The sequence below is a fragment of the Hirundo rustica genome, chromosome 3 (assembly GCF_015227805.2).
Source record: "Hirundo rustica isolate bHirRus1 chromosome 3, bHirRus1.pri.v3, whole genome shotgun sequence".
NCBI classification, from domain to species: Eukaryota; Metazoa; Chordata; class Aves; order Passeriformes; family Hirundinidae; genus Hirundo; species Hirundo rustica.
In genome coordinates this window covers 3,531,254-3,557,344 of record NC_053452.1, presented here as the reverse complement: position 1 = coordinate 3,557,344, position 26,091 = coordinate 3,531,254, and the positions used below count along the sequence as shown (strand labels likewise).

Genomic DNA, 26,091 nt, shown 5'->3' with positions numbered 1-26,091 from the left:
GCTGACTGATTGCTTTAATTTGTAGGGTGTATGTGCTTAAAGTGCTCCGGTTGGTAGTATCCATCTGGTGTATACAACTCTCAGTGGTCAGGGCATTATAATACTGTGCCTCACTGGAGATTTTCCTGGAAGGGGATGTAGGAGTTGCTCCAGCACAGCTCTGACACCGGTGAGACTGTGGCAAAGGAACAGATGTTACTGTAGGTGAATAATAATCTGCTGTTATGGGGGCGGGGGGGTGAGCCTACTACAAATGAACAACACTGAGCTCGTTTAGGTGTGCGCTGGTTTAGACTGTGCCTTCATTTGAGCCGTCTTTTTCAAGGAGCCACCTTTGTAGTTTCTGTTCTGGTGGAGCCCAGAACCGAGATCGGGTCTCTCTGTGAGTCATTAAAACCTGCAAGAGGCTTGGGAGGAGGAACCTGTCTAGTTATGACTATTTGCTGTGTGGAGGGTGTCAGGTTTGCCAAAGAAGAGCTTTCTGTGGGATGGCAGGCAGTAGCTTGGCGAGCCTCCGACCCTATCTACTCCCCAGAAACTATGGGAATGGGGAAAATTTTAACTAGTATAACTCAGACCGTAGACACTTTTCCATACGCCTCCCCTTTTGCTCTGGGCCCTACATCTGGGTCCAGAAGTTGCTGGGACATCCATTCCTGGGGGACACATCAAATGCTTGTCACCCAGGACAGATTACTAGAAGAATTCATGCTATTCCTCCTGCAAGTGCCCTGGAACATATAGAGGATAAAATAATGCTGGTTTATGTAAAATGTAAAATTTGTTTTACAGTGGGCCAAGGATGGAAAGACTCCCAAAGGTTGCCTAGAATAACATAGGGAAAATTTTCTGTGAAGAACTAATTTTATCTCTTCTTTTCAAGGTTACTGACTATTGTTTGTTGTTTTTTTGGTTTTTTTTTCCCCTCCCAGGAGCAGCAGGGTCATTACCTGTGCAGCCTAATCCAGGAAAAGCACTGTCCTCAGCTGGGCCAAACCCAGCTTGCAGGAATAAAAACATTTCACTGGTTTTCTGATGTAATTTCTACTACACCAATATCTCCAGTCACTGTATTTGATGACTGTTGAAGATCTTTCATTTAATTTGGATGCTCTAGGTACCCTGTATTGACAACTGCTCTCATTGCAGCACTACTGTGTGTTAGGACAGGCCTTAATCAATAGGTGTATGTTTGGGAGAATAGCTTAGAAGTGGAGTTTTAAAAAATGCAGCATGCTTTTATGAATCAGCTTAGTTCTAACTAGTTTAATTTAGAAAAGAGCCTCTTCAGCAAATGAAATTTTATGGCACCATTCCCAGCTGGTCTTACTTTCCATAGAGATTCTGGATGGCAGTGCAGGTCAGAAGGAGACCTGAACTCCTCAGTGTGAGGGTGGCCGGCATTCAGCAGCTGCAGCGACAGGCAGCTTAGGAGGAAATGATAGAACAGATGAGGAATCCAGAGCTGGGTTTTGGTTTGAAACTGTATGTCAAGCTCCTTTCAAACTGTGTTTTAAAGTGAAGCAAAAGATGTGATAAAAAGGAACTTGTCAGCAATCATTAGACCTAAAATTAAACCTGCTCTCCTACTCGGTTTACAGGCATGTAGTGGCGTGTTAGACTGCTGCTCTGCTCTGTACCAACAAACAGGCTGAATATCAAAATGCTCTAATACTGATTCTAATTCTTTGGCCATTTTGCCCCTGAAGTTCTTAAGGCCTTTGCATGCCTGATCCTGTCAGCTTTGTCACCATTCCTGCAGCACAAAGTCCGGGTACTGAGCGCTGCAAAATTTACCACATGGCTAAAGCTTCCTCTTCTCAATAAACAGTGGCTGTTTAAAGACTGTTCAGAGCATGACCAAAAATAGAGGACAAGCTTTGAAAAGTCCAGTTTATTGCCAGACTCTTTTCCTTTTGAACTGACAGCTTTGAAGGGAAGGAAAAAAACTGGTGTAGACAGTGAAAGCCTAAAGCAGCAGCTCTGTTCAAAGTGTGTGACAGATTGAAGAAGTCAGGAGCTGAATGACATCAGAGCTCTCCAGGAGAAAGATCATTCCCAGGCTGAAGAAACTGGTTCCATATCTCCCGTGCTTGCCTGGAGACATGAGGCTTGTCAGTCCAGATAGCTCCAATTTAGATAAACACTTTTGTTCCCTGCTTTGGAAGGGGCATTGCCTTTCCTGAACGACAATCCACCTGTGAAATTCTTTCAGACCTGTAGAGCTCCCATAAAGGATCCTGCAAACTGTCCTAATCTGTCTGCCCTGGTTTCCCTTCTTGCTATAACCTGTTCAGATCTCCAGAATGAATCTCATGAATACAGAACTGGGTTAAGTCGCAAATACTCCCTGTTGATTTCACAAGTCTCCTGTTGTTGTTTTAGCCTAATCATGCTGTTTGGATGGGTTTACCTTGGCCTCCGTTGTGTTTCCATTGTGGCCAGCTAAGCTTGCTTTGCTTTCCACTGATATTGTCCTATATTCAGTGTTTTGACTTTACATGACCCTGACACTCTGTAGGGGGAGGAGGATGGAAAAATTGCATTGCTGATGGCTAATCCTATGCATTGCTCAGAGACTTCATCCACTCTAGCAACCTTTTTTCATGGTAATATTTTTTTGTTAGCAATAAAAGGATTAATTCTAGAAATCAAGCTCTTTGATTATGATAAGCATAATAAATATCTTAGACAAATTGCCATCCTTTTAAGAATATTAGTAAATGAAGACCTTTGCTCTTTTTGGCTGGGTTTGAGGCTGCTGGTACATGTATTAATACCATCTGCACTGTGTGCTAATACAGCTCCTTGTTGTCTGGTCTTCCTGGGAATGCATTATATAGATTGCAGCTGGTTCAGGATGCAGCTGCCAGGGTCATGACTCACACTAAGATTAATCATTACGCCCGGGTTAGCTTCGTTTCTTTGACTACCCATTACATTTAGCAGAGATTATGAGATGTTACTTTTAACTTACAAGGCTTGGACTAACACCTACTCACCTCAGCAACGGGCTTTTATAGTGTGTTTTCTCTTGGTAAATCTCCCAGAGAAGCGGAGTCTTTTGAGATGCTGTACTTTCAGCTTGAGGAGCAAAACCTTCAGGGTTCTGTGTATGAAGTGGCACACGGTGAAGTTCTCTCATCTTTGGGCTAACTCCTCTGGTGGGGATTTATTTGTGCCCAGCGTACGCTGTCAATGCAGAACTTCTTGCTGGAGGAAACAGTGTGGCAAACAGGAAACTTCACCACCACTCCTTTCATATTTAACATTTCAATTTACCTAGTTCTCTGGATTTAGTGCCAAGTGTTTTGAGTGACAGCCGTCCAAAGAAATTCGGCTTCCTTGCCACTAAGATCATGCAACAATATGACACTTCCCAACAGAAGCCTACAACATAAATTCAGCTAACAGAAATGAACAGGAGTCTAACTCGACTACATTCCCCGAAGCTGAGTCTCTGAGATCTTCTCAAGCATAAAGGGGAAAAAAGCCACATGTACAGAAGACATTTGAAGGACAATTGACTAAATGTGCCTGTGGTGTTCCACATCAGAGCTGTGAAGAGGAAACTTGAGGTTACCTTTTTTATGTACATATGGTTTAGGTTCCCGCCCCTAGGGTTGTGGCAAAAGCGATCATTGTTAAAGAAAACCTGATTGTTCATGTATGGGGTAGAATACAGGAAAGAAATTATTTAAGTTATTTTGTGTGCTGCAGTTACTTTGTAAAGTTGTACAGGCTTTTACCCCACTGAGCCCTGAGTGCAGTGAGAAAAAAATATCTGTATCAGAGAGCCATAGGGTGTGATAGCTACCGAGTGAGAAAACATCCTTGTTTAGGGGGGGAAACAAATTTTCTGAACTTTCATTTGGCAGAGTATAAAGGAATAGGGCTTGTTTTTCTGGTGACAGTTCTGCTTTGTAATGGACATCACAGCTAGAAGTTCGTTGAGCATCATTTTTTTGGAAGAAGGTTCAACTTCCTAGTAAGTGTCTTGTGGAAATGGGCTGTCTTTACCTTACGTTGAAATTAAGCACTTAGCTGAGGGGGCTTAAGCCAGGAATCTCTTTGCTCTCAGCAACTTCTCCTCTCCATAGGAGAGACCCTCCCTCCCTGGGGCAGCTATGCCAGCAGGTTTGTTCAGCCATGGTCTGCAGGTGTCTGCTCCTCATCACCGACTTTCGAGATTTAGGAAGGAAGCACCTCAGGCTGCTGGTGGCTAAGGCTGAGCCAAAGGAATCCAGCTCACAATATAAATATAGTTTAGACCTAGGAAATTAGTGCAGAGCAAAAATCAATCCTGGATTGGGTTCTTCTAATCAAGCACTTGAAAACTTCCAGGTCTAAACTGGCAATCTGAAAGCAGCTGGTGAGGAAAGCATGTAAGAGGGAGGAGAGCAACACTTTTCATCTCAAAGTGAACACGTCATGTGCTTCATAACACTAGAGGAAAGTTGTAGAGAGCCATGTTTGAGGGATCCCCACACTAAATCCCAGAAGAGCCTTTTCAGCTGTGCAGGAGAGCTCTCAGGGCTCACCTGTGGGTTCCTCTGGAGGGTGGAGCTGCAGGAGCCATTCGGGCTTCAGGTTAAGTTACAAGACCTGAGAAGGAATACTGGGCCTGAAATCTTGTCTGGCCAGGGGCTGGTGTTCATATGCTGCTTTGAGGTCAACTAAAATCCTCTGTGGAGCTGAGGAAAGAGCACCTTCAAGAGGTGAGTGTGTGATGGAACTCTGCTCCCTTGTGGTTTCCCAAGTATTTGTTGGCAGTTGAAGGATACCCCTTGAGAGAAAAAGTTCAAAAGAGTGTCACCAGCCTGCTTGTTGGAGATGGGTGTTGTCTTCCCTGAGTTTTGAATTCAAGGTGTGGTAGCTGTGGGCTAAACTCAGTGACTCAGGGGTCCTTTCTACATCCTGTATCCTGTTAGCTTAAATTAAATTCTTGTGGGATATATATATATTTTTTTTTTTATAGTCTCAAAGTGATTTTGTTGTGCATGACTAACAGTTGGTCATATAGTTTTTGATCAGAATTTTGTAGGAAGTAGCTCCAGTAAGAACTACAGGGTTCTTTGAAGTGACAACTTTAGAAATGCTAAAGACTCCTTCATGGGATGCATATGAATTATTATTATGATTTTTTTTTTTTTTTTCCCCAAACTCAGTTCTCCCTTTGATTTCAGTCCTGATGCCCAGTAATTTCTGAATCTCCCGCTGCTCTGACCCCCGTGTTTTATGCAGTGATGTAAAAGAATCTTTTTGCTTTCAAACCAAAACTGTCCACGTAGGGATACTAAACACATGTGTGCAGATTTCCCAGTGTTTACCTTCAGCTCAAACCTTAGTTTGGTGGAAGATACTTTAGTTGAACCCCTCTTTCCTGAAGAAACGGTAGTGTAGGGTTCATACCAGTTGTTTTAGAAGCAGATATTTATGTATGTGTGTATAGGAGGCTTAAAGGAGGGGGATTGTGTGGAGCTGTTAATTTCCACAAAAATACACATTAAGTGTCAAATCTAAGCAGAGAAGTGAGGAGCAATGCTCAGTAACTTGCCCTGGTGCCTAAGGAATGTGCCCAGGAGGCAGGACTACAGCTCCATTATCTGTCAGCAGATTTCCATGAAATTAATCTTATTTTGCTCCAGGTTCCTGTGAGATCTTCCTGTAAACCTGAAATTTATGGGAGGTGAATGTTTCTGGGGTGAATTACAAACCTCTGGACCTGAAAAATGTGTTGGTTATAACTCTGGCTCCTTCAATACATTTGAAGCTCCCTTTTGCCTTTCTGTAGGGGAGGGAGATCCTTTTCTCTTTGACTGCATGTTACTTCTAGATGTTATTTACAATCTCGCTGTTGTGTTGTCATAAATTAATAAAACAACTACTTTGCATGCAGCCAAGAAGATGTGCACTTTGGATTCTTTTATGTGATCACTTTGGAGAGGGAAGAAAGAATGATGTTCATTATATGATGTTTCTTTAAATCCCTTAGGATTTACATTTTCTGCTCAATCCCCACCAGACCTCTTTGTAGGTCACTTATGTGTGATACCCTGGTTTTGCACCCATGACTTGGAGATGCCTGTATCCAAGTGACCTAAATTGCATAGAGAGAGGGAGGGAAGAACTGGGGGATTGTGGGAATAAAGTCTGTCTGAAAATTTGATGAAGTGAAGTTCTCCTTCCTGGAGAAATTAATTCAGAAAAAGACTGGTTTAAGGAATTTTAAAATATAAAGGGATAGATTAATTTAAGAAGGAAGTGCTGAGAATGTGGACAGAAATGGAAATGCAATTAGGGGTATGGCCAAATACAAAATATGCAAAAGAGGCTTTACAGTGAGACGTCTGGCACAGTATGATCTAGTAAATGAACTCAAATTAGCTGCATTCATATAAAGTTTACATGAGAGTGAAGGAATCTTCTGGAAGTGATGGTCCCATTAGCAAAGTGACACGCCTTTATTAACGTTATACAGCTGCAATAACCTTAATGGAGCAATCTAATGTTCTTCCCAAAGGAAGATCTTATCTCATTTATTAATTGTCTTTCTAGCAGTTATGAGTTCATCTGATCTTGGGTAAGCGCACGGGCTGAAAACTCTGATGCTGCAAAATAGGGAGTGGGTTTAATGCAGGATGTTGGTCACTGTGTCCTAAGCAAGCTCGACCTGTGCCTTGATATATATTTGATATAGTCAGACCCATCTGGCCCCACTACTGGCTGTGCAAATACTTCATCTGCATTGTAGCCTGAATTAGTCACCTGTTACTAGTGTGCAAAGCAAGTGTTGCCTTCTTTCAGATGCTGACAAGTGGCATTTAAATGTACCAGTGTCAGATGCGTGAGAAATTAGGCTGCTGAACACATCGCTGATGCTTCCTCTGGCTGCTAAGTGAGGTAATGATTAACAGGGGTTGAAGTTGGAACGGTTGTGTAAAGCTCCCTCTTTGAACTTTGAGGAGGTACTAATACAGACTGCAGTAATTGGATGTTTCTATCTGACCTGCAAAGTCTTGCTATGTTTTTTTGCTGCTTTTTAGTCTTGTTTATTTTTAAATAGAAATGGGTATAGAGGAAATAAGGATTCTTGTTTCCTGCATGACACCTGGTTAGAAAACAAAGCAGTGCCTGACACCCAATTATATGGAAAACACAGGTGGTTCTGTGTGTTATAAAATCACTTTAAGTGAGGCTTGGGGTGGGGTGGGGAAACTATTGAGATGTTTTGTTAGTGCAAGGTGGCACCTAGTAATACTGCAGGAGTTTCTTTCTGGTGGGGAGATACTCCCCAGGAATGCAACTTGTCTCCACTGGGGTGGTTTTGAGGATGAGTTCTCCTGTATCTGTGCATAATCTGTGATCAAGACACGCTGGAGGAGTGAATGGAGAATGTTCACATATTGTGTGTTGATAGATGAGCAGTCTCAGTGTGATTCCTCCCGTTACAAGAGTAAAAGGAGGCACCTTAGGGGTGAGAGGTGTAGGACTGCAGGCTCTGAATCCCTCCCTGCTCAGTGAGGTGGGTATTTGGGTTTTGAATTTTGATTTCTTGCCCCTAGCCTCAAACCCCTCCAGCACGGTATTTGGATAGCCATAGCAGAGGGCAGAATACCACCCAGTAAATTCTCTGGAGTATAGCTGCTGTAACTCCTGGTGGGGAGGAACTGAATGCATGGCTCATGCCCTAAAGCAAAGTGTATAATGCTTAGAGAACATAGTGAGGTTGTTTTTTGTTTTGTTTGGTTTGGTTTGGTTTTGGTTTTGTTTTTTTTTTTTTTTTTCTTTGCTGTTGGAATAAGTTATCATGTTGGAGTGCTGTGGTTTGGACTTTTCCCTAGATGGGCATCACCAGTAATGTGCATTTAGCAAATAACATTATTAAGTTGAAAAGATGTCTCTCGCAAATTTTATGGGTTTGGAACAGAAGGAGAATAACAGCATTCAAGGACTTCTAATATACTGTTTTCTCAAGATTAACCCCAACAATGCTTTCTTCTCTGCATCCTACAGAATGCTATTTTAGGTCATATAATGCTTCTGTTTAGCTGTACGGGCCTGTTAATTTTTTTTAACCAAGCCTGAAGTGCAGCACACATGCAAGAGAGAGAAAAAAACCCCAAAACCTGTCCCTAACATTCATTTATGTGTTTCCAGCAAAGAATGCTAGTCTTGGCATTTATTTGTGTGCCTGACACCATACTGTAGATCCATGTACAATATTCAGCATAAACATAAGGTGCTCTCAAGCTTTATTTATGATCCCCTGAATCCAGTTGTTAACTACTCTGGGAGATTTCTGTTGAGCCAAAATGAGGAGTGAGACCCAAGGCAATAGATCCAAACCTAAACCACCTGGGGGACACAGGTAAAAGCATCTTCTTTTCTCCATAAACTCAAACTGCAGTACTTGTGCTGCATAGCTGAGGAACGAATGAAGCTAGGAAACTAAACTTGAGGGACTGTTCCACACTGAAGGCTGTCTAGGTCTTATAGCTCTGCAATGCTGCTTGTACTGTAGGAATTATTAGTAGGAGAAACCATTTTTGGGTTCAAGACTTTATTCTTTTGCCCACATGAAGAAGGAAGAAATTGGTAGTCTGTATAATAATAGTATATTTCTTTGGATGCACACAAAATGGTAAAGTTTATGCAAAATATTATTTATAGTCTTCCTCAGCTGTGAGGGCAGGGGATATAATCATCAGTGCACAAAGTAAAAAAAAAAAAAAAAGTGAAATTTCTTGAAGTGTTAGAAGAAATGACAAGAAGGAAGTTGTGCTGTTGAACCCCATCCAGTAGGTTGCCATGAGTAAGATTTGTACAGAGGCTGGCTTAGGTCCAGGCTGCAGCAGAATTAAGCACCTATCCCAGCACACACAAACACTTGTTAAAGAAGCAATGTTGTTGGCATGAGTAGTTGAGAAGTTTTATTCCTTTTGCTTCCACTGCATGCAAACATTTTTTCCATTTTATTCACAGAACTGGGTATCCTGTGACAAAAGAGGTCACGTAACTTACTTCACTTGGCAGCAAAATTGCATTCATCTATTGAGCTTCCAAAGTGTGTTTCATTTTTGTTCTGGAAGTGCATATTGGTTATTTTCTCCTGATTTTCTTTAGTGAGCTTGCCTTTATCCAGTTTTTGAAGTCTTCACAATGACGAAGAGAAGCAATTCATGCAAAAGAGTTAAAGGGAAGAAGTAGTGGCAAATTTTGAACTATGACATTTCTGCAAAGTAGCCTTTTGTGAAACTTAGGCTACCATTCTCTAAAGAAAAAGCAGTTAAGTTATTTAAGAGGTTTCAGGCTGGCTGGCTGATCAATATCAAGTACTAATAATGCTATATTAGCAGAGACCTATACACTCAGGCCTTATTACCATGATGTCCATTTATTGATGCTAACATTTGATCATATACAAGAAATTATTTTGACGTTATTTTTGATGAATGTTGTTCATACATGCTATATGGCTTGATCTTGCAAACCTTTACTCGTGAGGGTAGTCAGTTGTCTTCAAAGATTTTCATGAATGGCCCATATGCAATACAACCCTGGTTATCCAAATGTCAGGGGAGACATTGAATAAGTTCATATAATCGACATTTTGAATAATGAGGAAATTTCCAGTGCAATTAATAGATGTCAGGGGACATGACCATCTTTCAGACGACAGGGAGTTTTCAGAAAATTTAGATTTTGATAGCTGAGTTCCTAATATATGTGCTATTGAGAGATTGAAATGGCAGAACGCTTGAAATGTGTGCATATATTCCTTAATAGGCCTTTTTGTGGAATCAGCCAGAGTTCTATTTACTGTGGTATTGGCACTGAGGGTCAAATTGTCACAAGCATTTAGCTTAATATTGCAGTAACTCTGCTATTAAGAGGCGGGTTCCAGGAACACAGTGTTAAATCAATACTGGAATTATCAGAAGTAAAATGTTGTTTAGAAATACATCAGGGTCAGTTTAGGAAAACGGTTTAAAGAAAAAAAAAAATCCCATAAAATCATGAAAGTAAATAAAGTTGAAGGGAGGAACCTCCTGGAGGTAATGAAAGAAGAGAAATCCAGTCTCTTTTGTGGGAATGTGGAAATACCCGAGGGAGATTTAGTTTATGTCAGAATGACTGTCTTTAAACTTGGAGCTGGTCATGTGAAGATAATCCAAGGCTAAAAACTCCTGGGCTGTGACTCCTGTCCGTCTCCGCGCAGACCAACAGAAGGTGCTGCGGTGGGAGGCACAGATTTCCTTCCTCCCCAGATGGCTGCACTTGGGCACCCAGAGATGCACATGAGCAGGGAAGCACCGGTGGTGCCTCTGATTGCCTGTCCCGGGGTCGGCACCGCCGCTGCCTCGGCCGTGTGTCTGCAACAGCTCTACGGCGGGCTCGCCGGCTTCTCCGCTGCCGGCGAGCAGCAGAGGCAGAATGATGACAATCCCAGCTGATGGTGTGCTGGGGGTGTTTGGCATTCCGTCCCGAGTCAAGACACTAATGTTTGTGGGAAGCTGAAACTGATGCATCAATTTATATTGGCGCAGAGACGGGCAGCCGCTCGTTTCCTAGGAAACGCGGGGCCGTGCATATGCAGCTCCGAATGTGCGCCCTAATGTTTTCCTTCGTGGTGATGGAGTAGAAAGTTTGTCTGATGAGATCTATTATGCTTAAAGCAGAAGGGAAAATAAATTTGGAAAGTTGCACTGTTTAAAAAGGAGATAGCGGCAATACTGCCAAAGTCATGAGGAAAAGGCAGAAAAAACTCAAGAAAATAAAGGAAGTGTCCTTTCTGTCTATCTAATCTAGGAATCTGGAGATTTTTATAGTCGCAGAGCCATCTGCTAAGTTTCATTTATTGTGCAACTTTTCTACATCACCATCATCTGCTCATTAATCTGCCTTTTTTAGGTCTACTTCTGAAATTCTGAACCTCTGAGCATCTGTCAAATAGCTGCCATTGGTTTTGAAACACTCATATGTATAGTCTAAAGGTTTTTATAGTCAGTCATTTTGCGTCATGTCAGCATTACTCAGCAAAAGCTTAGCAGCTCATAAGAAGCTCGCATCAAACTTGCCAGTAAACCACGGCCACCACACCCTGACTCTTTGTGTTTCTCACTAGAAAAGTAAATAAAACATAATTATTGGCAATGTATACCATGTCTCAAGACATGGCTTGGATGGCGTGGCAGCATTTGGTCCTCTTCTGATTGAAGCAGTGCTCTTGGATGATGATTGCCAAAAAAAAGAGGGATTATGATCACGGATCATTGGCCCCAGCAGGAGCCTCGCCATTGGCTCAAACGGCTGAGGCTTGGACCAAGGTCAAGGACTTTTGGATGTTGGATCAGACCTGGCCGTTCCGTTGTGACCTTAACACACATTGCCGAGATGAGCACAGGGAAAATAAAAAAAACACATAAAACTTTAATTTCAACCACTGCATAGAGTTTCTCAAATACAGTACCACATCCTTCAGAGGTGGTCCAATGATTCATTCTTTCCTGTTCACTGATATAGAAAAAGTAAGAGAACTGATCTACCTGAAATGCAGAGCCCTGGCATCTGGGTGCGTCTCAGACTAACCTATACCTTTTCCGTTTGTCTGTTATCACAGCAGCAGGTAATCTGATGTGTTACTCAAAAAGGCACTTAGAATTCAAATTCTTGCTTTCTGGCCCCGTCAGAGGTGAGGCAATCCATGAAGCCTCAGGAGCCAAATGAGCAGCGGCTGCCTCTGTGAGTAAATGCTGCTGGAAATAGGTATTAGCAGGTCTGAGGGACTGGAGTCCTCTCCTGCCAGATGGCTGCCAGGATGTCACTACCCTGTGTGCAGCTTATGGATGCTTTTGTCATCCCTGCCCTAAGGTTTCCTGATGTATATTTTTAGGCATTGACTTAATTTTTCCTGTTTTAGGTAAATCTTGGTAGCAGTGGATGATTCGACTCAAGGATTGTTTTCTTTAGGGACTAATCATTCTGCCTTGATCTACACTCTTAATTTTTGAGGTTGATCTCTGCAGGATTCTGCTGGGGAAGGCGAAAGCTTCCATTTGAAACCTTCTGTGAAAGGACTAACCCTAGACATTTTGAATCACACTCTGTCTGAATCTTTCTCTCTTGATTATGTATGGGACTAAAGAGACTGTATTTCTAATTTAGGCAGTTACAGATGAGGTACCACAAGATGGATGAGGTGATCTAATAGCCTGCTGATACTTCCTGGCCCCGTGTTCCTGCTGTTTCTCTTGCTTCAGCTTGGGTGCTTGTGCTAAAATGGCAGGAAAGTATCCCAGTGAAACTATTTGAGCCAAGGAAACCTGAGCCCTTTGACTGGGATGGAGGTGGGGACCAGAAGTGGTGGCAGAAAGAGGCTTGCCCTGTAAAGTGGGAGCACTCAGCTGTAACCATGATCCTTGATAACACCCTCAATCCTTTAACTGAGTGGAAAAGTTGCCAAATCCCCTTGTAGCTGTGACTTTCCTCAGTACTTTTAATGGCAGCAGCAGTGACAGGTAGTGTTGGGCTTCTCACACTGCAGAGGCTTCTAACTGTGCTGGCTGATAGGGGCCAAAAGTATCAGCCAGGAATGCTCCTGAGATAGGAATAGTGATTCCCTCCTGTGGAATTGCACTTGAGTTACTGAAAGAGTCAAAGATCTGTAATTGCCTTTATGTAGCAGCAGAATCCTGACCTCTGAGATGTCTTTCAGTGGGGGACATTGTCCTAGTTTAGGGCAAATTTTGGGAGGAAACTTCTGAAGTGGTCTTTCCTAGAAACCAAATTCAAGCGGCCCATCCCTTTACAGGTTCGGAAGGTAAATCTCTTTCTAGAAAAGTGGGAAAAACTGTTTATTCAACAAGAAAAGTACTCACAAATATGGAAAAATGAATATTGTTAAGCAGTGGAATGTCTCACTGTTCTAAAGAGATGGAAAATTCAGCAAGTCCTTGTAGCGTGTAGCTGGGCTTGCTCAGTCTCTCATCAGCCCCTCCTGCGCTGGAAAATGCCACATCCCTGGAAAATGCCACATCCCTGGTGGGCCACTGGTGTGAGCTCTTGGTGTTGTTCTGGATTTTCAGTCCAGAGCAGGGCTGATCAGTTCCAAGAAGAAGAAAAGCCACAGTCCGGGGTTCTCCTCTGCCACAGCTAGCTAAAAACTAACTAAAAGCAAAGGAGATCTCTGTCCCGCTGTCTGTCCGTGCTGTAGACAGCACAGTCTGGGAGCAGAATGCAGGCAGTGAGCGCAGTTTCTGCAAACACACTTCCCCCTTCTTCTTCCCCCTTCGCTCTCAGAACCAGTCTGAAAGGTGCAGAACTTATTTCTGGGCTAAGCAGATAAATGGGGGTACAAGTCACCACCATAAAGTCACCCCAGGACAGACATACAATTAGATGTGCTGTTTGTCTGAGAGGAAGGAAAAGTCTTGTCTATCGAAAGATAAACTCATATAGTCATCCTGACAGTAGATGTTGTCCTTTATGATCCAGCAGTACTTCTCAAAAGTTAATAAAACTGAAGTCCTTCAGTAAAATTAACTCTAAGATGCACTTTTTATCTTGACATTTAGAAATTAAACCTCTGCAGCACAAAGAATAGAGCTTCTGTTCTAATCTGGCGTCTCCCTCCATTAACAATAAATAATAGTGGAACAGGTGGAAAATTAGCATCATCTTCTCTGACCAGGAAATATCTTATTTTGGATGGAAACTTGCATGTTTTTTCATAGAGCTGTTCTCACTTGTTAGTTTCTGCATCTCAAATCTGAGGTGGTTGGCACGATGAGGGAACTGAGACCTGAGCTATTGTCCAAGTGTCTGGAGTGGAGCCTCCAAGCAGCAGTGCCACAGTGTTTTTCCATGCCTATTTGTGATGAATAAATTGGATGAATAAACTGTGAGGCAAAACATGTTGGGGATGGGACACTGAGTGATGAAATTATCTCGGCCTTGAAGTCTGAAATAAGAATTTTGCATGGGGCCAGAAATCAGAAGTCTGAACTTCGTATTTAACAGTTCAGACTTCATTTGAAGTCAGTGATTTTTTTTTTTTAGAGGTTATTGTCTTTTGTGATCAAATTAGCGCACATTCATACAGCTTGGCAGGGAATGAATTGTACTATGGGCTACTTCTGGGCTGTGCTGCTGGATTTTGACAAATCCATCCAGTCCCATACTGTGGAATGTGTGGACAAGGTTTAGGTCTGTGCTGATGGAAATGGAAACCTCTTGCTTTGCTGAGTTCAGTTTGTTTTCACATGTGGTGTGTTGTCTATCTGGTATGTCTGTTTTATTTATAGCTATATAAATATAATTCTGAAAAAAGCTAGTTGGCAATTTTCACATCAATATTGTGTTTTCAACAGAAAATGGCCTATTAGTCAGCAGAGGCTGCTGGCAAAGCTTTATCGTTTGGATCTAAAAATATTTGGTTTTAATGAAGCATTGGGAAATGAAGATTTGGAATTGCGGTTTTGCTTTTTTTCCTGTAAAATCACGAAGAACTTGATGCATCTGTTAACAAATCGTTTATTGTTAAAAACATTTTGAGTGAAAGTATATCACAGCTGGCTCAGACATTATGTATGCATTATGTATGTGTTATATTTTGTCTGCTGAGACCACTGAAAAGAAGTTCTTTGTGCATAGTAAGGAAAAACTAGATTTGCGAAGGCGGGGGTTTGTTGTTGTGTTTTTGGGTTTTTTGTTGTCTAGGGATTAAAAAAAACCCCACCCTCGTAAATTTGCCAATATTTTCATTAGATCTGTCAGCTTTTCTTTGTGACTCCAAATTCCAAATGGTGTTCCCTGTTTGCTTAGAGAAAGCAGGGGGCCCACTTCGCAGTGTTTGCTCTGAGACTGGGGCACTGACAGGCAGGCATTTTTCCACATTTTTTTTATTATCAACTAGAATAAGCAGTTTAATAACTAGGATTAAACCATCAGATCATGACAGAGCAACATTAGCCACAGGAACCTAGTTGGAAAAGATTCCAGATGTGATTAGATGAATACCTGCCCCTTAGGGGGAATAGTTAAAGTGGGCCTCTGTTTTTATTGGTAAGGTAAATGTTTCTTGGGCCATTCTAGGCAGGTATCCCAGGTCTGAAATTTCCCAAAGATGTTGCAAATCCCTTGTGCCAAAGAATGTACTGTGTTCTAAACCTGAGCCAAAACTCTCTCTCTGAAGAAAATCAATGGTTTTGCCAGAACACAAGAGATTCTGCTATTGCCTTGAATCATTTACATTTTTGTTACAAATGCAAAAGGGTGTTTATGGCATGCCAGTAGATGAACATTTCCTTTGGGGAAGGTGGGAGTGGGGAAAAGTTGCGATCAGAACCTCTGCTGAAGAGCTCTCCCTCGGAAATGACAAAACCCGACCGGTTTCAGTGAGATCAAAAACGCTCATGAACTTAGACCTTCCTTTATCCAATGTAAGAAAAAGAGGTGTTTATGTTTGTCATGAATGAGTTTGTAGTATATTCACCCCCAGATAGGTACTCAGGGCTATGAGAGACCATTACAAATCAGATGCAGGGAAGTGATTTCTGGAATGAGAAAAATACCTGTTTATAGATGAAAATAGTCTAAAAAAATCTTGTTGGACTGCAGGAGTTCCTTCTGTTAGGAGGGGGAAATTCTGTCATGCTGTTTTATCATCAGTGCTGAGCAATGAATTTTTCTCTGTTGTTAACTACTTTGGGCCATCTCTGCAAAAGTATTAAGGTGCCAAACAAAGTAACAGTGTGAATCTGGCCCTGGAGCACTACAATGTACTTACCCCAAATACTACACTGCAATGCTGTTCGAGTCTGTGTGACGGGAGAGGTACAAAAAGACTTCACAGACCTATGTGTAAACAGCTCTGCCTTCTGCCTAGTCACCGTACAAAAAAATGAAATTAACTTAGAGCACCAAGTTAATATTGGTGAAGAAATAAAATGTCGAGCATATCATCATCTTAAAACTTTTCTTCCCTTTTCAGTCTTGAGCACTCAGGCTAATAGTGCAAATGTGCTTAAATATCTACAGCAGATCACAAATGTAAAGCTTTGAGAGAGTAATTCTAAATATGACTCTTGAGTCCAGATAAGTCTTACAGAAAATTATTAAAACTTGGAGATTTGCACAATTTTATTTTAGTAAATGTTGGTTCTACCCCTCTTAAATTTAAAGGTCATGTTATTGTAACAGTCTAAGGGACCTGGACTATTGCATAAAGGAGGACAAAGACTCACAAAAGTTTTAATAGTTTCAGTCTAACCATATTTCAGTAAATATCCTTTTCTGCTTTCTCTTCTGGCAGCTTGCTGTGTAAAAGATTTAACCTCTGTTTCCTTTTCTGTGTGGTACAGAGGAGAGTTTTAGGTGATTGAAGAACTGGTTGGTGAAGCTCAGAGTGTCCACAATACGGAGAAAATTGTATGTATGGAGATGTTCTTCCCTAAGAGAACTGTATAGTCCTGAAAGAATCAAAGGAATAAATAGTGGAAAATACAGGGGTTTGTAAGTTTGTCTTACAAGGCTGGACTACACTGAAGTTTGTCTCTATTTTTGCAAGTTCTGTGTTTATCTGTAGTCTGGTACAGAGCTTATTGAAGACAGTCTTTGTATGAACTCTGAGGGACTTCTGATGAGTGCTCTTAGAAAATTTGGTTTGGCTTCTTTTATCACCGAATTTGTGTGTCTGACGTGAAATTAAACCAGGCCACAGAATTATTTCCATCACCTGCAAGGGAAATAACCACATTTTTTTTAAGTTCTCTACCTTGATTTCTGAAATTCTTCAGTGCCACACAGCAGAGTGTCTGGCAGTGGTTCCTAAGAGTAAAGCTCCTCAGGTGTAACACACAGGATAATCTTAGTGAAGAGCGTGTGGGAGGTTTGCTCACCGGAAATCACAAAAAGAACCACTGGGTGTGGGTCAGGAGGAGGCTGTGTGTCTGACAAAAGTGTTCAGAGAAGTCCAAGGAAAGCAAGGTGTAGCAATGTTCACCATGAGTGGCCCCCACAATGACCATGACCCCTTTAGCAGTGCGGTTTTCCCGGAGAAATTCCCTCTGCGGCTTTGGAAAAAGCTAAACCTCGCCACCACGAGTTCTCTCAGAGCACTTCAGCCATATGCCAGATTTTTTGGAGCTGGACCAGCTTCATGTAAAAGCAGAGAGGGTCATCACAGGTTGCAGGAAGGTATTTTTACCATCTTGGGGGTAAGTCAGTGACTTAAGGCTGAAAGAATTGCTGCAGAGCAAAATGAAGTGCTTCAAAGGCAGGTTTGATGGACTTCTGCTTGGACCTCATGCAGGGACTTCTGTTGCCAGTGAAGGGCAGCCTGATTTGAAGGCCCAAACACGAAATGGGATTTGGAAGAAGTAGCATGAGCTATGCAGATATTTCCTTTGTAATTTGCTTTTTCTCCTCTAACTATTCTTCACTAAAATATTTCAGTCTTCTGAGTGCCCCCAGGCATCGGAGAAACTAAGTGGCTATGATAAAAAATGAGATCATGGCAGAAATGAGGTAATCCTTTTTTCTTTTGTCTTTCTCCGTATTTCTAGTGCTTCCAAAATAAATATTTAGGTTAAAAAAGCAAACAAAACCTCCCATCCCATGTCCATAGGTGAAGTAGTCTTTCATGTTTTTTGTTCCTGTGTAGCTACAGTTTTCCTCACACCTGTGGCTTTAATGAGGCTTGAAAAAACTGTGGAAAAAAACCATCAATATGCTTCTCAGTCTGAAGAAAAGCATTTTGTTTTTCCAGGTTGGTCTGGAGCCTGTTGCAGGTGATGAGCCCTCTCAGTGGGTTTTGGATCAGACCCTGACTTTCTTAATTTTGGGGTGTGCAGGGAAAGGGAGTGCAAATACACGTGGGTGTTTGGGGGTTGACTTTTAGAGGAGTTTTTGCCAGACCATGCTGCATTAGACCCTTTGCACAGGGGATGTGTTTTTGGCCCAGGCTTTACAGTATGGCAGAAGCCATGTGGAGAAAAGGCATCAGGGAAAACCCAAGATCAGGAGTGTCTGACCTTTTCTGCTGCTCTGTAGCCTCTCCCTCTTTGTCCCCTGAGACCCCACACTTCCTGGGGTGATGGTGTGGTACTTTTATTTGGGAACTTGCATGAAGGTTGAGACCAGACTGATAAAGATGTGAAAAAGCCCTTCAAACATGGAAATTTCACCTTTTTGATTAATTGAAGCTATTCATCTCTTCTTTTATTTTTGGCTGTACCTTGTTTGATGCTTGGAGAAAAAATGGAGAATCAGCCTTTTTCTTCTTGTATGACCTGAATTTACTTTATATAGGCACCTGCCTACAATAATTTATAAAGATAAATCCATCAATGTGAGGTAATTTTAAAAAGGCCTTTCCTTTTTTAATGGTTTTGTTCTTGAAGACTTAGATCTGATTTTTTTTTTTTTTTCTCTTTTTCTTCCAACTGGGATTGATATGGATGCTTTTGTCTCAAAGCAGAGACCCAAATACCAAATTGTTGAACAGATTTCTCCTTTGGAAATGTCACTGTCACTTGAAAATACCATGTGTACAATGCAGCTGTCTGATTTCTTAGGATTACAAAGACCCGAGACCACGTGAAGCCTATAAACAAGCTTGTAACTCAATGTATAAAATTTCAATGTTTATTTCTAATGTTTTGAGACTCTCTTTTGCTTGCAAAACCTCCCACCCTTCAAGTGATCATGTTGAATTTTGTAGCTTTTGTCATCACTTCTGTTCACATACTCTTCTACAAGCCTGAATTATGCAGAGCATTTTTATTGTCAAACTTGTTCCTGCTTTTTAGTATTTAATCTACTTTTTTTTCCCCTCACTACCACACTGTGTTGCATTTTTTGGAGTTTTTCATCTCTTTTTAGTCCTTCCTAGCAAGTTTTGCTTTGTTTTGCTTCTTCTTTTAATTGCCTACTCCTCAGATGTGGACTTCTGAGTTTCCCATTCTGAACTGCCACTGAGACCTGTGCTTTTAACACATTCTTGTTGTCATTAAAGCAATTCTTCATGGCTAATTCAGCAAAGAGGAGGAACTGACCGGCTGCTGTTAGTGTTGATGAATATGATGACTATATCAGTGTGTCATCTGGCATAGCCATTGTTCTCCTCTTCGGTTGGTGTTCATTTAAGTTTGTTATGTTAAGTATCAATATGTGATGTTTTTTGTTCAGGTTTGACCAAAGGAGATCTTTGATGGGGAAGAAAAAAAAAAAAAAATCCTCTTTGCTTTAGCTCTGTGCATACTGCAACAGCAGCTTGTGATATTGTGCTGAAAATTCTGTAGTCCAAACAGATTTGCTTCAGATCGGCGACTGCATAGCAAATCTCCAAGGAATATTTATGACCAGATGACACCCTTACCAGAACCAGATTGGCACATGAGAAAGCCTTTTGCTCCTGGAGAGGCTGTTTTTACAGAGCGAGATGGAGATGCATTTAATGCTCAAATCCTCTGGTCGCAGGGAACTGGATTTCAGAGGATCTGAGCCTGGGTCACTGCATTTTCCAAAGAACATAGCACAGTACCTGCATCTTCTTTTCAAACTGAAGTTGAAATTCAAGTTGAATTTGAAGTTCAAATTGAAGTTTCCAGTTTCAGCTGGAGTGGTGTTGAGGGGATTGCCTCTCAATGGAGGCAGCTGCTACCTGCAAACCAGAGCTGCCTGCCCTTTTTAGTAATCTTGGCGATCCAGCCCAGTGCTGTCAGAGAGGAAATGCAAAGCCTAGCACAAGAGCTGATCAGTGTGGGTTTTGTTATCACCAATAGATTCTCCCCTCCACCCCCTTTTAGATCTTAAATGCACTTGTTGGAAGAAGAAAGTTTGGAAAACTGCAACCTGCCTGCTTTTGCTTCTTCAATCTTCCAATTGTTGCTTGCTGGCAAGACAGCCTAGAACCCTGCTCCAAAATGACCAGTGCTAACTCTGGAAATGTGTGTTTGCCAAAAACAAAAACGTCTTTTGGGGGAGCATTCATCATATCCTTAGCCTACTAATGGTCCTGGGGATGCAGTGGAGAAATAAAAAGAAAAATTGTTGGTTTGCAAGATGATGAGATGCTTCAGGGGAAATTAGTGGGCCTTGCATAAGGCATTTGAAGGTATGTAAGTATATTCCCAGGCTCTGTGTGACCAAAGAAGCCCAGGAGAAGATGAAATGTATTGCAATTCAGAGTGTCATTATATGCTTAGCACCCAAGCTTAGTACATGTTGGTTTATAAAATGAGGTCTCATGCATAACCTATGGACTCTCAAACCCTGCCCAGAATACAAGACCTCAAAGATGGATCATGTGAAGCTTTTCAGTGTGTTTGGCTCAGCCACACCTGCCTTTGTAGATAATCTCCGGAAAGCAATCCAGTCATCAGCTGCACTCGTCTGTGTCCTTTTGCTGCTGCCTGGAGTGAGAGGGCCTGCAGGATGCCCACTGCTCTTCACCTGTCTTTGTGGCACTGATGAGAGCCAGAAAGGGCACTCTGAGCTTTTTTTGCAGCTATGCATTACTTCATTTTCTTCCTGCAAGAGTTGAAACCTGTCCTTTGCTTTGATCTTTATTCCAGGGAAGGAACAAAATAAACAGTGTTGGACTTGTGTGGGGCTTTCTTGTGGAGTCAGAGAACATTAATTGCTCATAAAAAAATGTTTTCCCTCACAACGGGAAACTTTTTTTTTTTTTTTTTAAATTTAATAATGGCTTCTTTGCTTTCAAATGGTGAGTAAAAAGAAACTTTTAGAAGAGCAGAGGTGTGGCATCACTGACAGATCTGTGGTATGGCATCAGGTTCCGTCACTAGTACCTGTTTCCTCTCACAGTTCTTAGACAGTCAAACCATGTTTGGGTTGCAAAAGACCATTAAGATTGAGACTGGCCACTAAGATTGAGCCCAACCATTAACAATTCACCACTAAACCATGTCTCTAAGTGCCACATGCATAAGTCTTTTAAATACTTCCAGGGATGATGACTCAAGCACTTTTCTGGGAAGAATATTCCCAAGCTGAGAACCCTATTGGGGAGGATTTTTTTTTTCTAATACCATTCTAAATTAAAAGTGGAGCGATCAGATGTTGGGAAGAAGCTCTTTACCCAGAGGGTGCTGAGGCATTGGCACAGGGTGCCCAGAGAAGCTGTGGCTGCCCCATCCCTGGAAGTCCAAATCCAGGTTGGAGAGGGCTTGAAGCAGCTCTGTCTTGTGGAAGGTGTCCCTGTCTGTGGCCAGGGGGTTAGTATGAGAAGATCTTTGAGGTCCATTCCAATCCAAACCACTCTATCATTCTAAACCTCCCGTGGCACAACTTGAGGCCATTTCCTCTTCTATTTCTCGTTACTTGGGACAAGAGACCAGCACCTATCTCACTCCAGCCTCTTGTCACGTAGCTGTAGAGAGTGATAAGATGACAAGAAGTGATTTCTGGGAACCATCAAAGGATCTCTGCTTGTGTCAGGCCCTGTTCAGTCTCGTAAAGGTGTTAAAAATAATTTAAAAAAAAAGAATTACTCAACCATTTCTTTGTTAAACTAATGAAAAGCATCAGACTGCTGGTCTGTGCAGGGTATCTCAAATGACAAAGTAAACTAAAATCAGCTTCCAGAAGAGGGGAAGTACAAGGCATATAGTCAGGACATAGCAGATCCTACTGAGTTCCTAATTGTGTTGTGCTAAACAATGGTAGCTCTTCTCTGACTTCGCATCTTTCGTCTTCCAAGACCCAACACGGAGCAGTGGCACAAGATTGAGGGTCTATGTCGTCAAAAGCTTATGCCAGGCTGTGTTGGAATGTGGATTCATTAACCATTTATTTGTTTTGGTACCCAGCCATGTAGTGTATCTGCTCTTGTGTCTTGTCTTGTAAATGTCAGTTGTCTCAATTGTCTCTTGTAAATGTGAGGAAACTTGTGGCAAACACCCATGAGGTCAGAGCAGGAATAGTGTCAGGTTTGCAGCTTACCTCATGCAGTGGAAACTCGCATACCTCTGTACCAAAATATGAAGTAGATTCCTCCCACCTAAAAGGTGCAGAAAGAAATGAAAACATTTAATTCTTTGGCTTTCAGCAGAGTTAGTAATTACAGTGTGGACAGGTGAAACACCAGATGTGACTTTACTTTTTGTTTGTAATTCTGAAGAGTTTATGCGTTTTCAAGAAAGATTTACATGAAGAACATAGATAAGTAAATAAATGGAGAGAGTATATGATTAATGTTTTTAAAATAGCAAATGTTCCCCATTTGTAACATTCATGAAACAGATTGGCCATGAAGACTTTGTTTTTCTTTCTGCTTTACAAGGCTGTCTGTGTTTTGTTTATTTACTGTACAAATTTATGTTCAATGCCTCTTTTTCTACTTAATCCACAGGAGAATTTTGATCGTTAAACTACATTAATACATGTTTAATTAAACCATTATAAATATATATATACGTATGATAAATTAATGCATGGGAATTAAACATTAAATAACATTAGACATTTAATCCTTTTAATTTATTATTAAATTAAAAGGAATTAACAAAATGAGTAACAACAAAGTGGGAGAACAAAATCACATGTGCGAGATCCAACATCATGCTAAGAAAAGGACCCACACAGGAACACAGTTTCACTATTTGCAAGTTACTGCAGGCACAATTGGTATTGCAGCAGATCCATTCTATGAAAATGAGTATTTATCACTGCTTAATATTGTCTGCTTGCTGCTGTCCTTATCTGTTTCTGGCTTCTCTTGCACTATGTCCAGAGCAGTGAAAACAAACATTATTTCTGACTTTCAGTGTTTCTGCAGGTTATGATTCTGTCAGAGATGCCGTGGCTGTAAGGAACTGGCAGCAAGGCAGGGTTAGCAGTTTGAGCAAGCAACAGGAGCTCGTCTTGTGGCTGTTCCAAGCAAGGCAGTGGAAATGGGTCAGCTGTGTTGACCAAACTGGAAGTGTTTAAATGTGAGTAAATGAAGTGGCTAAGAACATTTTAAATACAGTAAGTATATAAATCAAGTTTGAAGGAAGAGATCCTTTCTATCAAAGTGCCATGGCACCCATGGTTTGGTTGCCATTTCAAGTTAGATGGGACTTGTTCAGAATGGCTAAGTCTGGATAAAAAGTGAAACTTTTTGGGAATTTGAAATATGTAAACACCAGCTTGATAACAGACTGGCTGGAAGATCAATATTCCAGTGTTTTCACTGCAAAATGAAAAGTCTTAAGATTTCATGTACCAGTTTGATATCCTTAGTGAGCTGCTTCTAACTCTTTCGAATTATATTTTTACTTCAAAATGTACGATTAAATAGAATAGCTTTACAAGAAGCAGTTCAGTTTTGTAGTAATCCTATTTTGGAATTATATTTTTGGAATTATACTTTTACTTCAAATTGTACGATTAAATAGAGTAGCTTTGGAAGAAGCTGTTCAGTTTTGTAGTAATCCTATTTTAATAAACCCAGAACAACAGCGCTGACCTCAAATCTCTCAGACAAACAAGATTAGGAATTTCTTCAAATAAAACCTGTTTAAAATGAGTGAATATTTACTTTATGTGTCTCTAATTAGGAGTATTCTGCTCTAAGTGTGTGCTACCACAGGCTTTTAGTCACTTAGTTACTTTGTCACATTCTTGGTTTGTTTATTTTTATATTCATATTTTGAAAGGCAAAATAATGTTGCAGTCGCTGTTGGCACTACAGTGGGATCTCTGGCCTGTGCTTGCCTCTGCCAAGAGATGATTTTGTGTCTGGGATGTTCATGTTGCTACTACAAGCCTCAGTTTTCCTCACCTGTAAAGGACATGATGGTATTGTAAGTCCTCATGGGGGAAAAAGTGTCTTAAGATGGGTATGGGCACAATTCAGAGTGCACTTAGGTGAGAATTTTTCAACGTGGTACAAAGATCTTCCTACTCCAATCTTTCTGTGACCATTCTTGCCCGAATCCTTCAGCATTCAGATGCAAAATCTTGGATCTGAACCCTCCCGGATTTGACTGGTGTGAGTTCACGCTCTCATATATTCCCCCCTCTCTCCTACAAAGTTCACGGTGTTGAAAGTGGCTCTTGGATTCATCTTGCAATGAAAAAGGTGCAAGCCATAAAGCTTGCATTAAGGGGCTTGAAATTCTTTTAGAGCTGTACTGTATCTGGCAATTTGTGCTCCTTCGGGGTTGACAGAATTTTTTTGGCAGTTAAATCTTCACTCCCCGAGTTTTGCCCTGAGATTCAGGTTCAAATAAATCTGAAATGTGGAGCAGAGTTCAGTCCAAGTGAGTGAGTTTCACATGGTTTCTGTCTGAAATAATAAATCCTTCCTTGGAGAAAGAAGGGCAAACCTCCATTTGGTTTGTCCAGAAGATTTGCAGATGCTTTGTGAACCTGGGTTTAATTTGGGGTTTGCAAGAGAGCCTTTTCCTATTTCTTTTATTCCTGTTTCAACTCTGGAGTATAACCCTGCCTGTGTCAGAGCTAACAGGAGTTTTTCACTCCCATTTGTAGCAAAAGCAGGATTTTCACTCTGAAGTTCTGCCTGTTTCTGTTTATTGCCCTTACAGGCCAAATACTAAGTTAGTAAGTATACTTAGCGAAGCACCTATTGATTTCAAGGCAGAATTTCAAAACCTCAGGATTCCATGCTATTCCTCTTAACTCTGTTAAAATTGGAAATGTATTAACTATCGAATGACCCAATAAATGGCAAAATTCAATTGAGGAAGTGTAGCTCACTGAGGGCATATATATTCCTGGGGTTTTTTTTTATTTTTTCTATAGTTTAAAGAAGACTCATTGGCTGCCTTGAAAAATTCACATGCCTACTTCCCCAGAACTTGTTTTACCATCCATACACGCAGTACACAGCGCACCTCCCGATTTTACAGAAAAACCCTGGTGTTGTTCTGCTCTTCGACCTGCAGCCTTCTGTACCCTGCAAACTGGAGCAAAAAACATCTGTCTAATCGATCCTTATTTAATAAACAGTGTTATCAATGCCTTTGAGACAGCTGTATGACATGGGGACATCAGGACATTTGCTGGCTTGCCTTAATTGGCACGGCAACGTCGGTTTTTGGCCTGGCACAGCAGATCGAAAATTGAATTTGCAAAATCAAACTGTAGTTATCTACATTCCTTGATGTCCTCCCAGGTGAGCTACTGGGCTTCATGCTAATAACTTCTAAAGCAAGCAAACTTCAGCTAATTATGTGCTAGTTTATTCTCCCTTGCTAAATTTTGGCAGGTTGCTTCTGTAAATTATGAAAAATAAATGTGAAATATGCAGATGTCTTTTGTTTGAAGCAGATGTTTGGTCCTCCTTGCCAGAATCTAATCAGCTGTTTCCCCAGAGTTTTTTGTTTCTCCCCCCACCCCCAATATTGTCCAAGAGTTTATGAAAACACGAAGGGTTGGGGGACTGCAGAACAATAGGACGTTGCTTTATTTTCAAGGTAACTCAAGGTAGATTATTGTTTTTAGACTGCTGTCTTCCCTGGCTAAAGTCACAGCAGGTGCTGGCAGAGGGCCCACAAGGCAAAACACAGTCTGAGGGCAGAATTTGAATGCAGCCTTGCCTGTCATGGGAGAGGTGGTGGCCAGTTGGGAAGGAGCCAGTGCAAGCCGTCTTTGAAGTCCTGACGGTGCTGTGTGGCCAAGACTTCTGTGCTTCCCTCGCGGGAGCCTCGCAGATGGGGGAGGTAAAGATCTCTGGGGGTGCAGAGCAGCTGTGTTAAAGGCAGGGTGGGTGGCAGGGTCTGTTTTCTTCCTGGTTGCCCCAAACCACCCCTCTCCATGCCCAGGTACAGCCTGGCATGGCAGGAGGATGGATTGGCTGGCAGGAGTGCCTCAGTGCTTTGCTGGCTTCTCAGCCAGCAGCACCCTGCAGCAGCACAGGGCCTGAATCTGTCTGTAGCTGTTAAGGTTCTGGCTTCTTTACTTCCTTGCCAAGGTTGGGATTAATACACGGGAAATGTAGGTTTTGAGTTTGGACTGGGATGTTTGTTATTTCCTATTTATTTACAGACTTATGAGCTGTGAGCTCTAAGTAGCAAGTTAGAGAAATGAGGTAAAATGGAGTACCTCTCTATCTCTACC

General features: G+C 41.5%; 1 long non-coding RNA gene across 1 annotated transcript; it reads left to right on the top strand.

Annotated features, from left to right (window-relative positions):
* The first annotated feature begins 4,472 nt into the window (after positions 1-4,472).
* Positions 4,473-25,283, top strand: LOC120750639 (uncharacterized). Its single transcript, XR_005700083.1, has 4 exons — positions 4,473-4,718; positions 22,794-22,958; positions 23,667-23,813; positions 24,775-25,283. It is a non-coding gene; the product is annotated as an uncharacterized LOC120750639 (long non-coding RNA).
* Positions 25,284-26,091: the final 808 nt, after the last annotated feature.